At 52.2% G+C, this 13488-nt stretch overlaps 1 pseudogene; it reads left to right on the plus strand.

Annotated features, from left to right (window-relative positions):
• The first annotated feature begins 299 nt into the window (after window positions 1–299).
• Window positions 300–1239, plus strand: LOC123079960 (uncharacterized; annotated as a pseudogene).
• The last annotated feature ends 12249 nt before the right edge of the window (window positions 1240–13488 follow it).

Below are 13488 nucleotides of genomic sequence, written 5' to 3' on the forward strand. Positions count from 1 at the left end.
TATCTCATTCCCTATGGATATCTCGCTTTGCAGAATAAGATGCCACTTGGTGCATGTACACGTCGGATGCTATCATCTACCATTGATTCTGAAGTGATTGACCTGTTACTTATGGATACACTATATGTAAGCTGTTACCACTCCCTTACTCCATAAAGATGATGGTACATGTACTCGCTGTTCTCAATGAATGAGACAATGCGGCTAGCGTTGTAAAAGGAGCTTCTTGATGAGTGAGAGTGTGTATATGCATCGTCAATATACGTGTCACCTCTGAGCACAAATCAAATGTAGCACTCCCAAGCTGAAAATTTGGGCAAGGAAAGAAGAGACCGAGCCGGCCGGTAACATGGAAACTGAAACTGTAGAAATGAGTGAACGCCCTTTGGGTGTGGTTGCTGGTCCCTCAAGCTGTTGACGGAAATGCAGACAAGAAAAGTAAGCATCGAAGGAGATCACCGAGCTTTCTGTCTCAGAGCGGGAGTGGCAAGTGTTGCAAGTTGAAATGTGATATGATATGATGATGCCAGCTCTTTTTGGGTTTGTGATAATTCATCGGTCCACACGGCAACGATCTCCTTGTCTTTCAAATCACTAGCCTTCGCCCTTCGCCGCTCAACGGTTGCGAACGAAATCTGTTGGCGCACCATTGACTATTTTAATCTCTTTCGCTCGCTCTTGGCTCCATCCAACACTCTCCTCTTGCCTAACACAGTCCTTTGCTTCAGTTGCTTGGGAGTGATAAAGAGCTTGTGTGGTGTTGGCAGCAACAATGGCGGGCAGGCAAGTGGCTGGACACAGGGCATTGCAACTATGCAACTACGCACTTCTGAGAGCGGCGTCGGCCTGCACTTCCTCACGCTCTCGCTTCGTCTTGTCCCATCTCCGAGCGGCCTGCTCCTCCTCTTCCTCCACGCACTCACCGCCGTGTTCGTCGTGGCCAGCTTCTCAGGCTTGTTCACCACACCCACCGCCGGCGCCAGAAACCAGCACAACACGCACACCGTCGGTGCCATCCTAACTGCCATTTTCCAGTGCGCTGCTGCGGTCCTCGCATTAACCCGCAGAGCCGAGTTCCTCGTCAAGCTGCGATCCAATGCCCGGAGGACGACGGCGCGGCCATTCTCATGCTTGTTGGCGCTTCGGCTCGGCAACCACGGTGACGAGGACGCGGTGCAGGAGGAGTACGCCAAGAGCTGGCCATCTGCCTACCACGTATGTTTCCGTTTGGGCCTTTAGTCGGTACAAAATAAAGGAGAACTTTCGTTCGCAATTTGAACAAAATTGTGTTGCACGGGCCTCTTCTAACTTGCTGTTAAGTCAACCATGACTCGGAGGTTGACTTACTCTGCCTCTTCCCGCACGTACGTAGGAAGCTAACTGAATTATTTTTATCCTAAAAAAATGGAATGATTTTTTCTGCGTAGGGTACTGCTAACTATAACCGATCCTCTATAACCGGTTAGAGCATATCTAGCAGACCCCGCATCCCGTCGACCTGCATTTCGTGTTTGCAGTTCGCGGAAAAGCTGTTTTGCAGTCCCTAGCGAAAAGCTGCAGAGGCAGACCCCGCAAAGCCGACCCGCATCCTGTTTTACGGGTCGGCATTGCGGGGTCTGCCTGTGCGGCCGTCCTCCCCCAACCGGCAAAATGTAAATTTCACCTTAATTGGCATTTCTTTGCATTTTCAACCACATTGGATACATAGGACATCACCAAAATTTTGCTAGAAAAGCAAGCCCATAGAAAACAAGAACCACAAGTATGCATTTTAGAAGATTTCCAACTTCCGAGGTGCTTCGGCGTGTCCGAAGTCAGCCGCAGCACTGTCCGCGGGCAGTCGTCGCACTGTATGAGCGGCATCGGCGAGCCACAGAGCCTCTGTGCGAGGGCCGAGCCCGGCGGACGGCCGGCTGAATCCATGCCGGCAAACCGTCGGCGGCGGCGAGCGGACGAACCCGCACCTGCATGAGCCGATGAGCCTTTGTCGGGACTGCACGAGGTGCTTCCTGACCATTCCATAGCTTGGTGCAGTCGCCAGCGGCCGGAAAAGCCAAATCCGGCCGCCCGCGATGAAACGCCGCAGATCTGCAAGGTCCCGGCCCGCTGACACAGGAGGAGGGGGAGGGGAGGGGGGCGAGGGGCTACCTCGTGCGTCTGGAGGCCTTTCCACATGCTCCCGCCAGCCACTTTCGCCAAGAGGGAAGGTGGTTGGTGGGGAAAGCGCGGGCTGAAATGTTCCCCCCACCAACCGCTCCCGCTATATGCATGGCACCGACGGGCCGAGGCGGGGGCGGGGGGGGGGGGACCGCGAATACGCTGGTTGGGGCCTAGTTTTTGCTGCGCCCCTCAAATTTTTTTGCAGGCTAGCCGCGTTTGCGGTGTCTGTTCGGGCGGGGTTTTCGCCGGCAGCCCGTATTTTGGCGGTTAATTTGCGGGTCGGGGGCTTTTGGGGGGTCTACTAGAGTTTCTCTTAGAGGAGTAACAATCCGATTTTACTCCTCTAATCGAGACCTAACCGAACCTCTAAATCCGTTAGAGGAGCAAACTATTACCTCCATTGGTTATCCGGCAACTATATTTACTCTCCCGCTCGGCGGCGGAGTAAAAAAATCTTCCCCTTCCTCTGCATCTCCTCCTCCCCAATCCCCGACTCCGACGAGTCCCCTGTTGTCCTACCGGATCCCGTGCGCGCCTCTCCCCACCGCCTATCCGCAGTGCGGATCCACGAAGCCAAGAGCACATCGTGGGCTCGTCCTCAAGACACCGCCGCCACACCAATGCGGCCCCATCCCTCCGGCTCTCCGGCTTCCCCGTCCTCCATCCGCCACGGCAGCCGCAGAGGAAGTACCTCGGCATCTAACAGCGGGCATGGGGATGTGGGTGACGAAGATAACCGACGACGACACCTATACTAAGCACTGGCTGAGCTCCTTCCTCACGGTGGGCTCGCCGCCCTCGAGGACGACTGGTGGCATCGTCGAGGGCCCTCGAGTATGACTGGTGGCAGGTGATGATGTTATGTATCTAGGGTAGGGTCATGGACCTATCTAGGATACCATACCCAAGGACATCCTTAGACGAAGCTACCTTCCAGTCGACTAAGAGGGATTCCACTCGACCGGTTAGAAGACACTCAACGAACCTAAAGACACTCGACCATGAAGACTCACTCGACCACCAGGAGTTCAAGATCTACTCTGTATCCAAACGGTCTGTAATTAAGTAGTCTTAATGGTCATGATGACACTTTATGTAGGGCGTTACCAGTAACGCCCGGCCTTAATGTACTTTAACCCTCTGCTACGTGGGTTGGCTGGGGTCCTGGCGTCCTCTATATAAGCCACCCCCCTCCACTGGTAGAAGGGTTCGCACCCCTGTAACTCATATACACATAAACCAGTCGACCGCCTCCGGGCTCCGAGACGTAGGGCTATTACTTCCTTAGAGAAGGGCCTGAACTCGTTAAACACTCGTGTGTACAACTACTCCATAGCTAGGATCTTGCCTCTCCATACCTACCCTCCATTCTACTGTCAGACTTAGAACCACGACAGTTGGCGCCCACCTTGGGGCGGGTGTCTTAGCGACTTTTTGGAGAAGTTGCAATTTGTCCGATTGCCTTCATCATGGTTTCCAGCAGAGCTCTGGTCGAGGGCCGCGAGATCCGTCTCGGTGCGCTCGCTTTCATCGCCGACGACTCCGCTTGGCTCCAAGAGGCACCACTCGACATCGACGCGCTCCCCGTCCGCGGGGCGACGCACTTTCGGGCGTGTGTCCGCGGCGTCCTGCTGCGGCAGCCGTCGACCCCATACCGGTCGACTCCTGTGCCATCCTCCCTCCCTGTCTCCCGCCAGCGCAAGCGCTCCGGTCGGTCGAGGCTCCAGCGATGGGTGAGACACGTAGTGGCTCGCCAATCGACCACCACCCAAGTCGCAGCAATTGAGCCCGACGAATCTCTCTACGGCCTGTTCGACTGGCTCCGTAGAGACTGCATCCGAGTGCGATAGCAGTGATCCAGCGGCGGAGGTCCTAATGGTCAACGGGCCTCGTAGTCCTCTCGGTTTCCCCCGCAACAACGGGATGGACGACGGGGGCGACCCCGCTCAGGCCCACGAAGAGTATCAGCCCGAGCCACTCACTTCTCAGCAGAGGGAAGAACTTCGCCGCCGGAACATGGATGCCCTGCATACTCCCATTGCAGGAGAAACTCCTGAGGCTCGTGCGCTGGAAGAGGCGCGTTTGGCCAATTTGGCTGAATGCACTCGATTGGAGAACCTCCAGCGAGCACTCGACGAGCGTGCGCGTCAACGAGTACCCGACGTCAGCTCTTTCCGCAACCGACTCAGGTATATCGAACCCCGATTCAGAATTTGGCAGCTGCAACCCGTATAGCGGAGTCAATTTAGCCCTCTCAGTCGGAGGCTGGAAGAGGCTTGATGCAGATCAGAGATTTGCTCCGGGCGGCAGGAGATCAGAATTCAGTTGTGTCACAATCGCGCAACAGGATTCACAGTCAATCCGTCGCTGCGAATACTATTCAGTCGGCTCACAGTCCAAGGTCGCCTCTGAGGCGCTTGGGACATGAAGGCCGGCGGGACCACTATGATGATCGATTTGATCGTGATGACCGGCGTCGAGTGCCCACTCCTCCCCCGAGAAGTGGGTCTAACGCCCATTGGCAGCAAGATGGCAGACGCCAGCTCAGTGTTGGGCGGAGAGCTCCAGTCGACCCCAGAGAGCCAGGCTTTGACGCGACATCCATCATCGTGCAAGGTTTGGTCGACCGGAACAGAGCTCATAGAGGTGGCCATGACAGAGATGTGCCCACAAGCAGCCGAGTCCATGTTTCAGGTCCAGAATGCTTTAGCAGAGCCATCAAAGCCGCAGTGATACCCCCCAACTTCAGGTTGGCGACTGGAGTGAGTAAGTTCACTGGAGAGTCTAAGCCTGAAACTTGGCTTGAAGACTACTGAGTGGCTGTTCAGATTGGTGGCGGTAATGATGAGGTGGCCATGAAGCATTTGCCACTTATGCTAGAAGGTTCGGCCAGGGCGTGGTTGAATCAGTTAGCTCCTAGCAGCATTTACACCTGGGAAGATCTTTCCCGAGTGTTCGTCAGGACGTTCGAGGGAACTTGCAAGCGACCGGCCGGACTGACAGAGCTGCAAGTTTGCGTACAAAAGTCAAGTGAAACTCTGAGAGATTACATCCAGAGATGGATCACTTTGCATCATACTGTAGAGAATGTGTCGGACCATCAAGCGGTCTGCGCCTTCAAGGATGGTGTCAAGAACAGAGAGTTGAGCCTGAAGTTTGGTCGAACTGGAGATATGACCCTGAGTCGGATGATGGAAATAGCCACCAAGTACGCCAATGGAGAAGAAGAGGACCGACTCCGGAGTGGCAAGTACAAGCCGAGTCAGTCTGAGAAAGGAAACTCCAGTCGGAAGCAGAAGCGGAAGGCCGAGCCAGCTGCTCCTGGAGAGGCTCTTGCCATGACTCAGGGAAAATTCAAAGGGAAGCCCAAAGGATCTTGGAACCCCAAGAAGGTAAAAGATAAGGAAGGTAACGACGTGCTGGATCTACCATGTCATATCCACACGAAGAAAGACGAAGAGGGTAACTTCATCTACCCAAAGCATACCACTCGCCAATGCCGGCTCTTAATCCAGCAGTTTCAAGGAAAACAGCCGAAGGACAAAGAGAAGGAGTCGTACAAGGCTGAGGACAAGGAGGACAGTGATGGAGAGTACCCTCATGTCAACTCCACTCTGATGATTTTTGCTGATGTAGAGAGCAAAAGTCGACTGAAAGTGATCAACTGTGAGGTCAATATGGTCACCCCGGCGACACCAAGCTATCTGAGATGGTCGCAAACTCCCATCACTTTCGACCAGTCTGATCACCCCACTCACATTGCCACCCCTGGGAGGCAAGCGTTGGTGGTCGACCCAGTCGTCAAAGGCACTCGACTGACGAAGGTACTGATGGATGGTGGCAGTGGATTGAATATACTGTATGTAGAGACGCTCAAGGGAATGGGCATTCCAATGTCCAGGCTCAGTTCCAGCAACATGAGTTTTCACGGAGTCATCCCTGGAAAGAAGGCTGAGTCACTCGGCCAAATAGCTCTGGATGTAGTGTTCGGCGACTCGAAGCATTTCCGCAAAGAGAAGCTGACATTTGAAGTCGTGGATTTTCGAAGCGCCTACCGCGCTATTTTGGGAAGACCAGCCTATGCCCGCTTCATGGCTCGACCATGTTATGTGTACCTCAAATTAAAGATGCCTGGCCCCAAAGGCGTGATCACTATCACTGGCAGCCGGAAGAAGGCAGGAGAGTGTTTCCAGAAAGGCTCAAAGATTGCGGATGACCAGATAACAGTGGTAGAGCTGGAGGAATACAAGAAGAATGCAGATCCGAGTGATTTGCTGCGGGCCAAGAAGCCCGCCACAGAGTCAGCATTTCAGTCGTCTGGGGAGACGAAGCCAGTTCATATCCATCCGACTGACCCCAATGCAGCTCCGACCCATATTTCCACAACACTCGACTCTAAATAGGAAGAAGCGCTCATCCAGTTCCTCCGTGAGAACTGAGACATCTTTGCATGGAAGCCAGCTGACATGCCGGGTGTTCCCAGGGGGCTGGCTGAGCATCGCCTTAGAGTCGACTCAAAAGAGAAACCTGTTAAAGAACATCTTCGACGATCCGCCGTTCAGAAGAAAAAAGCCATTGGCGAGGAGGTGGCTCGACTCCTTGCAGCAGAGTTTATCCGAGAGATATACCACTCCGAGTGGCTCGCCAATGTCGTCATGGTTCCCAAGAAGGACAACTCACTTCGCATGTGCATTGATTTCAAACATATCAATCGGGCCTGCCCGAAAGATCATTTTCCTCTCCCTCGTATCGACCAAATTGTCGACTCGACCGCAGGGTGCGAGAGATTGTCTTTTTTAGACGCTTATTCCGGGTATCATCAGATCCGTCTGTATGGACCTGACGAAATCAAAACAGCTTTCATCACTCCATTCGGGTGCTTCTGCTATATCACCATGCCATTCGGCCTCAAGAATGCCGGAGCCACGTTCATGAGAATGATTCAAAAGTGTTTACTCACTCAAATCAGTCGGAATGTGGAAGCGTACATGGATGATATCATGGTCAAGTCGCGAAAGGGTTCCGACCTATTGACTGACCTAGCTGAAACATTTGCCAATCTCAGAAGGTATGATATCAAGCTCAATCCATCGAAGTGCACATTCGGAGTACCTGGCGGAAAGTTACTCGGTTTTCTCGTTTCAGAACGAGGAATCGATGCTAACCCAGAAAAAGTTGGCACCATACTCCGAATGAAACGCCCTGTGCGTGTGCACGACGTCCAGAAGCTTACTGGATGCTTGGCCGCTTTAAGTCGATTCATCTCTCGCCTCGGTGAAAAGGCATTGCCCCTTTACCGACTGATGAAGAAGGCAGACAAGTTCGAGTGGACTCCAGAAGCTGATGCAGCGTTTGCCGAGTTAAAAACTCTGCTCTCCACCCAGCCGGTGCTTGCTGCTCCAATCAGCAAAGAGCCTCTGTTGCTTTATATTGCAGCCACAGGACAAGTCGTCAGTACAGTACTTACGGTCGAGCGGGAAGAAGAAGGGAAAGCCTTCAAAGTTCAGCGCCCAGTGTATTATCTCTCTGAAGTTTTGACCCCATCGAAGCAAAGATATCCTCATTATCAGAAGCTTGTATATGGGATCTACATGACCATGAAGAAGGTTGCTCATTATTTCTCTGATCATGACATTACAGTCGTCAGCGACGCACCATTGTCAGAGATTCTGCACAACAGAGATGCAACTGGTCGAGTGGCTAAATGGGCGATTGAACTCCTTCCCCTTGATGTCAAATTCGAGGCAAAGAAAGCCATTAAGTCCCAGGCTATAGCAGATTTCCTTGCCGAGTGGATTGAGCAACAGCAGCCGACTCAAGTTCACTCGGAGCATTGGACCATGTTCTTTGATGGCTCTAAGATGTTAAATGGTTCTGGTGCTGGGGTTGTTTTGGTTTCCCCCCGAGGAGACAAGCTCAGATATGTGCTCCAGATCCACTTTGATTCCTCCAACAATGAAGCAGAATATGAAGCACTCTTGTATGGGTTGCGCATGGCCATTTCACTCGGCGTCCGTCGCCTTATGGTCTATGGGAACTCAGATTTGGTGGTCAATCAGGTGATGAAGGAGTGGGACGTTAGAAGCCCAGCCATGACTGGATACTGCAATGCAGTGAGGAAGCTCGAAAAGAAGTTCGAAGGGTTAGAGCTCCACCACATACCCCGACTGAAAAATCAAGCAGCTGACGATCTGGCGAAGATAGGATCCAAGAGAGAAGCCATCCCCAGTGATGTGTTCTTGGAGCATATCCACACTCCGTCAGTCGTAGAAGATCCTTTTACCGATGAAGCTCCCAACCTAAGAGTGTTACGGATCCCGACTGAGGTTGAAGTCCCAGCAGTGGTCGACCTGATCATGGAAGTTTTAGTGATCACTCCAGATTGGACAGTACCATATATCGCGTATATCTTGAGGAAAGAACTCCCGGAGGACGAAGAAGAGGCTCGACAGATCGTCCGCCGATCTAAGGCCTTTACCGTGATAAGGGGACAGTTGTACAGAGAAAGCGCGACTGGAGTTGGTCAGAAATGCATAACACTGGAGGAAGGTCGAATAATCCTTGATGACATCCACTCGGGGACCTGTGGCCATCATGCGTCCTCTCGGACCATCGTGGCCAAAGCATACCGAGCCGGATTTTATTGGCCAAGAGCGAATGAAATGGCGAAGGAGATAGTCGACAAGTGCGAGGGATGTCAATTTTACTCCAATATGTCACACAAGCCCGCGTCAGCTTTGAAGACTATACCACTCATCTAGCCCTTTGCAGTGTGGGGTTTAGATATGGTCGGTCCTTTGAGAACAGGCAGAAGCGGTTTTACCCATGTGCTGGTAGCAGTCGACAAGTTCACTAAGTGGATCGAAGCTAAACCCATCAAGAACCTCGATGCCGGTACTGTTGTCAGCTTCATCAGAGAATTGATATTCAGATATGGAGTCCCGCACAGCATCATCATTGACAACGGGTCAAACTTCGAATCCAAAGAGTTCAGAGCTTTCTGCACGTCTCAAGGCTCACGAGTCGACTATGCTTCAGTCGCTCATCCACAGTCGAATGGACAGGCAGCACGAGCCAACGGTTTGATTCTCAAAGGGTTGATACCCCGTTTGATGCTGATCTTAAGCATGCGGCTGGTGCATGGGTCGATGAACTTCCCTCGGTGCTTTGGGGGTTAAGGACCACGCCCAACTGGTCGACTGGAAGAACTCCATTCTTCTTGGTCTACGGAGCTGAAGCAGTCTTGCCGAGCGACCTTCTCCACACCGAAGCTGAATCAGAACAAGCGCGGCAGGATGCAGTCGACCTTTTAGAGGAAGAAAGGGAGATGGCTCTGATCAGATCGACCATTTACCAACAAGACTTGGGTCGCTTCCACGCCAAAAACGTGAAGAGTCGAGGCTTCCATGAAGGAGATTTAGTTCTCCGAGTGGATCAGCAGACACCACACAAGCTTGCTCCTTCTTGGGAAGGTCCCTTCATCGTCACCAAGGTTCTCCACAATGGAGCAACCGTCTTTACAATGTCGAGCATCAGATCGACGAGCCCCGAGCTTGGAACGCGGAGCTTCTCCGCCCCTTTTACACTTAAGTATTCACTCGGATGAGTTGTAATAAAAGTACTTCTGTAGTTTATTTATCAAAGACAAGAGCTTTATAATTTCCCCAGTAATTGTTATTTCTTTTGTCCACACAAAACAATCCACCAGTGGGTGGCTTGGCTGCGAATCCGATTCGCCCAAGTCTGTAAAAAAATCCTAACCGAGTGGTGAGCCAGTCTCCCACACGAAGGCTTAGCTGCGAAATCCGTTTCGCCTAAGATAAATAAAATCCTACCGAATGGTAAGCCAGCCTTCCACTCGGAGGCTTAGCTGCAGTCCAAGTACTCGCCTAAGATAAACAAAATCATGTCGAGTGGTAAGCCAACCTTCCACTCGGAGGCTTAGCTGCAGTCCAAGTACTCGCCTAAGATAAACAAAATCCTGTCGAGTGGTAAGCCAGCCTTCCACTCGGAGGCTTAGCTGCAGTGCAAGTACTCGCCTAAGATAAACAAAACCTATCGAGTGGTAAGCCAGCCTTCCACTCGGAGGCTTAGCTGCAGCATTGCGCTCGCCTAAGTACAAATACAACGTGCGCTCTGCAAGGAGGACGAGGTGCAGGTCGACTGCTACCCTCTCCTTCCGAGCTACGCCACAAATACAACGTGTGCTCTGCAAGGAGGACGAGGTGCAGGTCTGCTACTACCCTCTCCTTCCGAGCTACGCCACAAATACAACGTGCACTCTGCAAGGAGGACGAGGTACAGGTCGACTGCTACCCTCTCCTTCCGAGCTACGCCACAAATACAATGTGCACTTTGCAAGGATGACGAGGTGCAGGTCGACTGCTACCCTCTCCTTCCGAGCTACGCCACAAGTACAACGTGCGCTCTGCAAGGAGGACGAGGTGCAGGTTGACTGCTACCCTCTCCTTCCGAGCTACGCCACAAGTACAACTTGCGCTCTGCAAGGAGGACGAGGCGCAGGTCGACTGCTACCCTCTCCTTCCGAGCTACGCCACCAATACAAAATCCTACCGAGTGGAGAGCAAACCTCCCACTCGGGGGCTTAGCTGCAGCCCAGTGCTCACCTAAGTTCTTGAAAATCCTACCGAGTGGAGAGCAAACCTCCCACTCGGGGGCTTAGCTGTAGCCCAGTGCTCGCCTAAGTTCTTGAAAATCCTACCGAGTGGAGAGCAAACCTCCCACTCGGGGGCTTAGCTGCAGCCTAGTGCTCGCCTAAGTTCTTGAAAATCCTACCGAGTGGAGAGCAAACCTCCCACTCGGGGCTTAGCTGCAGCCTAGTGCTCGCCTAAGTATCTAAAATCCTACCGAGTGGAGAGCAAACCTCCCGCTCGGAGGCTTAGCTGCAGTCTAGTGCTCGCCTAAGTATCTGAAATCCTACCGAGTGGAGAGCAAACCTCCCACTCGGGGGCTTAGCTGCAGCCCAGTGCTCGCCTAAGTTTTTGAAAATCCTACCGAGTGGAGAGCAAACCTCTCACTCGGGGGCTTAGCTGCAGCCCAGTGCTCGCCTAAGTGTATTGGGGAACAAGTCGATTGCAATGAGCGCTTCACTTTAACCTGCAAAAGACACCTCAAACCAAATGCAAACATATTCAACATTGAATCCAAGTTCGGATAACACCTAACGGAACCGAAAGTGCTCAGGCGCTAGGCCTGTTAAGGTTTGTCGGTTACAAAACTCACTCGGCATACCGAGGCAAATTTAAAGTATCAAGCTCAGAAGTTTTTTACCCCTCCTGTGGAGGGCTGGAAGGTGCAACAAACTCGTCCAGGTCAATTCCATCTGCAATCCGAGTGGCAGCAGCAATGAAGGTCTCCATGAAAGATCTGAAATCGTGCTTCTTGGTATTAGCCACCCTAAGAGCCACCAGCTTGTCCTCTCGTGCATCCTTGCAGTGAACGCGGACCAGAGACAGAGCAACATCCGCACCGCACCTGGCCGAAGACTTCTTCCACTCCTGCACTCGACTTGGGACCTCGTTCAGTCGAGTCATCAGAGACTCGAGGTCGTTCTGGAGTGTCTCTCTTGGCCAGAGTGTTGTGTCGATGCGAGAAGTTGCGACTTTCAGCCTTGCGAGATAGTCGATGACAGCAGCAACACGAGATTCAAGCCGGAGCACATTCATGGCGACTTCATCTTTCACGGGAGAGTTGATGGGGTCCAGGTTTACTTCCAGTCGACCAGTCTCCTCTTCAAAGTTCTGGCAAAATTCTGCAAGCACAACCACCGAGTCAAGACAACAGTCGGAGGTTACAGTTAAAATATTTGTTTGATACAAAAGATTACCTTCAAGCATGAGGAACAACTTCTTGGCGAGTCCACCCAGATAAGCCTCCAGATCGTTCTTCTTTCTCATCAACTCACTGGCCTTGTCATTCAGGGTGGTCTTGTCACTTTTCAGTCGACTGACCTCCTGGTTGGCAGCATCAAGAGCAGCTTTCAGATTGGTGTTTTCTTCTTCAAGCTTGGTCACTGAAGCCAGCTTCTCATCTGCAAGCTTGGTCTTCTCTAAAGCAGTTTTTTGCATCTCAGCCAAGTCAAGGTTCTTGCTTCTTCAGGGCATCCCTCACTTTGTCTGCAAAGTTACAGTGAGATTAGATTCGGAAACAAGTGAGAGGCAAAGGCAGTCGTCAAAGGCCTCACCAAGCATACCTTTAGCTTCCTCCTTCGCCTTCGTCAAGTTCTCTTGGGCCAGTTTCAGATCGAGCTCGAGCTGAATGTGTTTGTTCTCCAACTCAGTATAACGAGCCGCAAGGTCACAGGATTTCTACGAAGAACCAATCGACAGATGTCAAAGACAATTCACTTCCGAGTGAGTAAGGAAAAATCATAGTGTTTCTAAGACTACGGCCGAATACAAACATTCGACCATAGTCTCGGGGACTACACCCAGTGGGTGCACTCAGCGTGCCCCCACTAGAGTCGACCAGTCGACCAACAAAAAAAAGGAGATGTTCTTCAGACTATAGTCGACTGCCAGCAGTCGACCACAGTCTCGGGGACTACACCCAGTGGGTGCACTCAGCGTGCCCCCACCGGTCTATGAATCTATTCGACCTAGTCGAGTAAGGAAAAAACTTAAGACATAAAGCCTATGGTCGACTGCCAGCAGTCGACCATAGCCTTGGGGACTACACCCAGTGGGTGCACTCAGCGTGCCCCCACTAATCCGGAATTTCAATCGACACACCCAGTGGGTGTAGGACAAACTCTAAGAATTTCAGAAGGAAGAGTTTTCAGATATCATATCCTAACAGAACAGGCAGTGACCGACTGACCTGAACATTACTCTGAAGAGCCGAACTGGCGTCATAGGCTGCCTGGCTGGCTTCTCGTATTGCCTTCACTTGCTCCATCATGACCCCCGCTTGGCGTATTGCTTCTTTAGCAGCACTAGCTTGGTCTTCAGGAACGGGGTAGGTTGAGAAAAGCGAGGGTTGAGCAGCACTCGACGACGAAGGACGAGCACTCGTCAACGGCACCGCAAAGGTTACGGTAGGCCGAGTGACATTGTCTCCCTCCACGACCAACGTCTCGGGTGCTGGCACGTCCTGAGTCGCCTTGCCAGCAGACGCCTTCTTGCTCCTCCTCTGCCTTGGTGGTTCCTCGTCGTCGTCATCGGGAAGATCGATAACGACGTTAGATGAAGCTGCAGAAAGAATCAAAATTAGAGACAATAAGTCAATCGACTGAAAACGGCATCACAAGAGTCATACCAGGTTTTGAGGTAACAGCATCCTCCATCTCGTGGTCTTCAGCCCTGGCCG

The sequence above is a fragment of the Triticum aestivum genome, chromosome 1B (genome assembly GCF_018294505.1).
Source record: "Triticum aestivum cultivar Chinese Spring chromosome 1B, IWGSC CS RefSeq v2.1, whole genome shotgun sequence".
Taxonomy (NCBI): Eukaryota; Viridiplantae; Streptophyta; class Magnoliopsida; order Poales; family Poaceae; genus Triticum; species Triticum aestivum.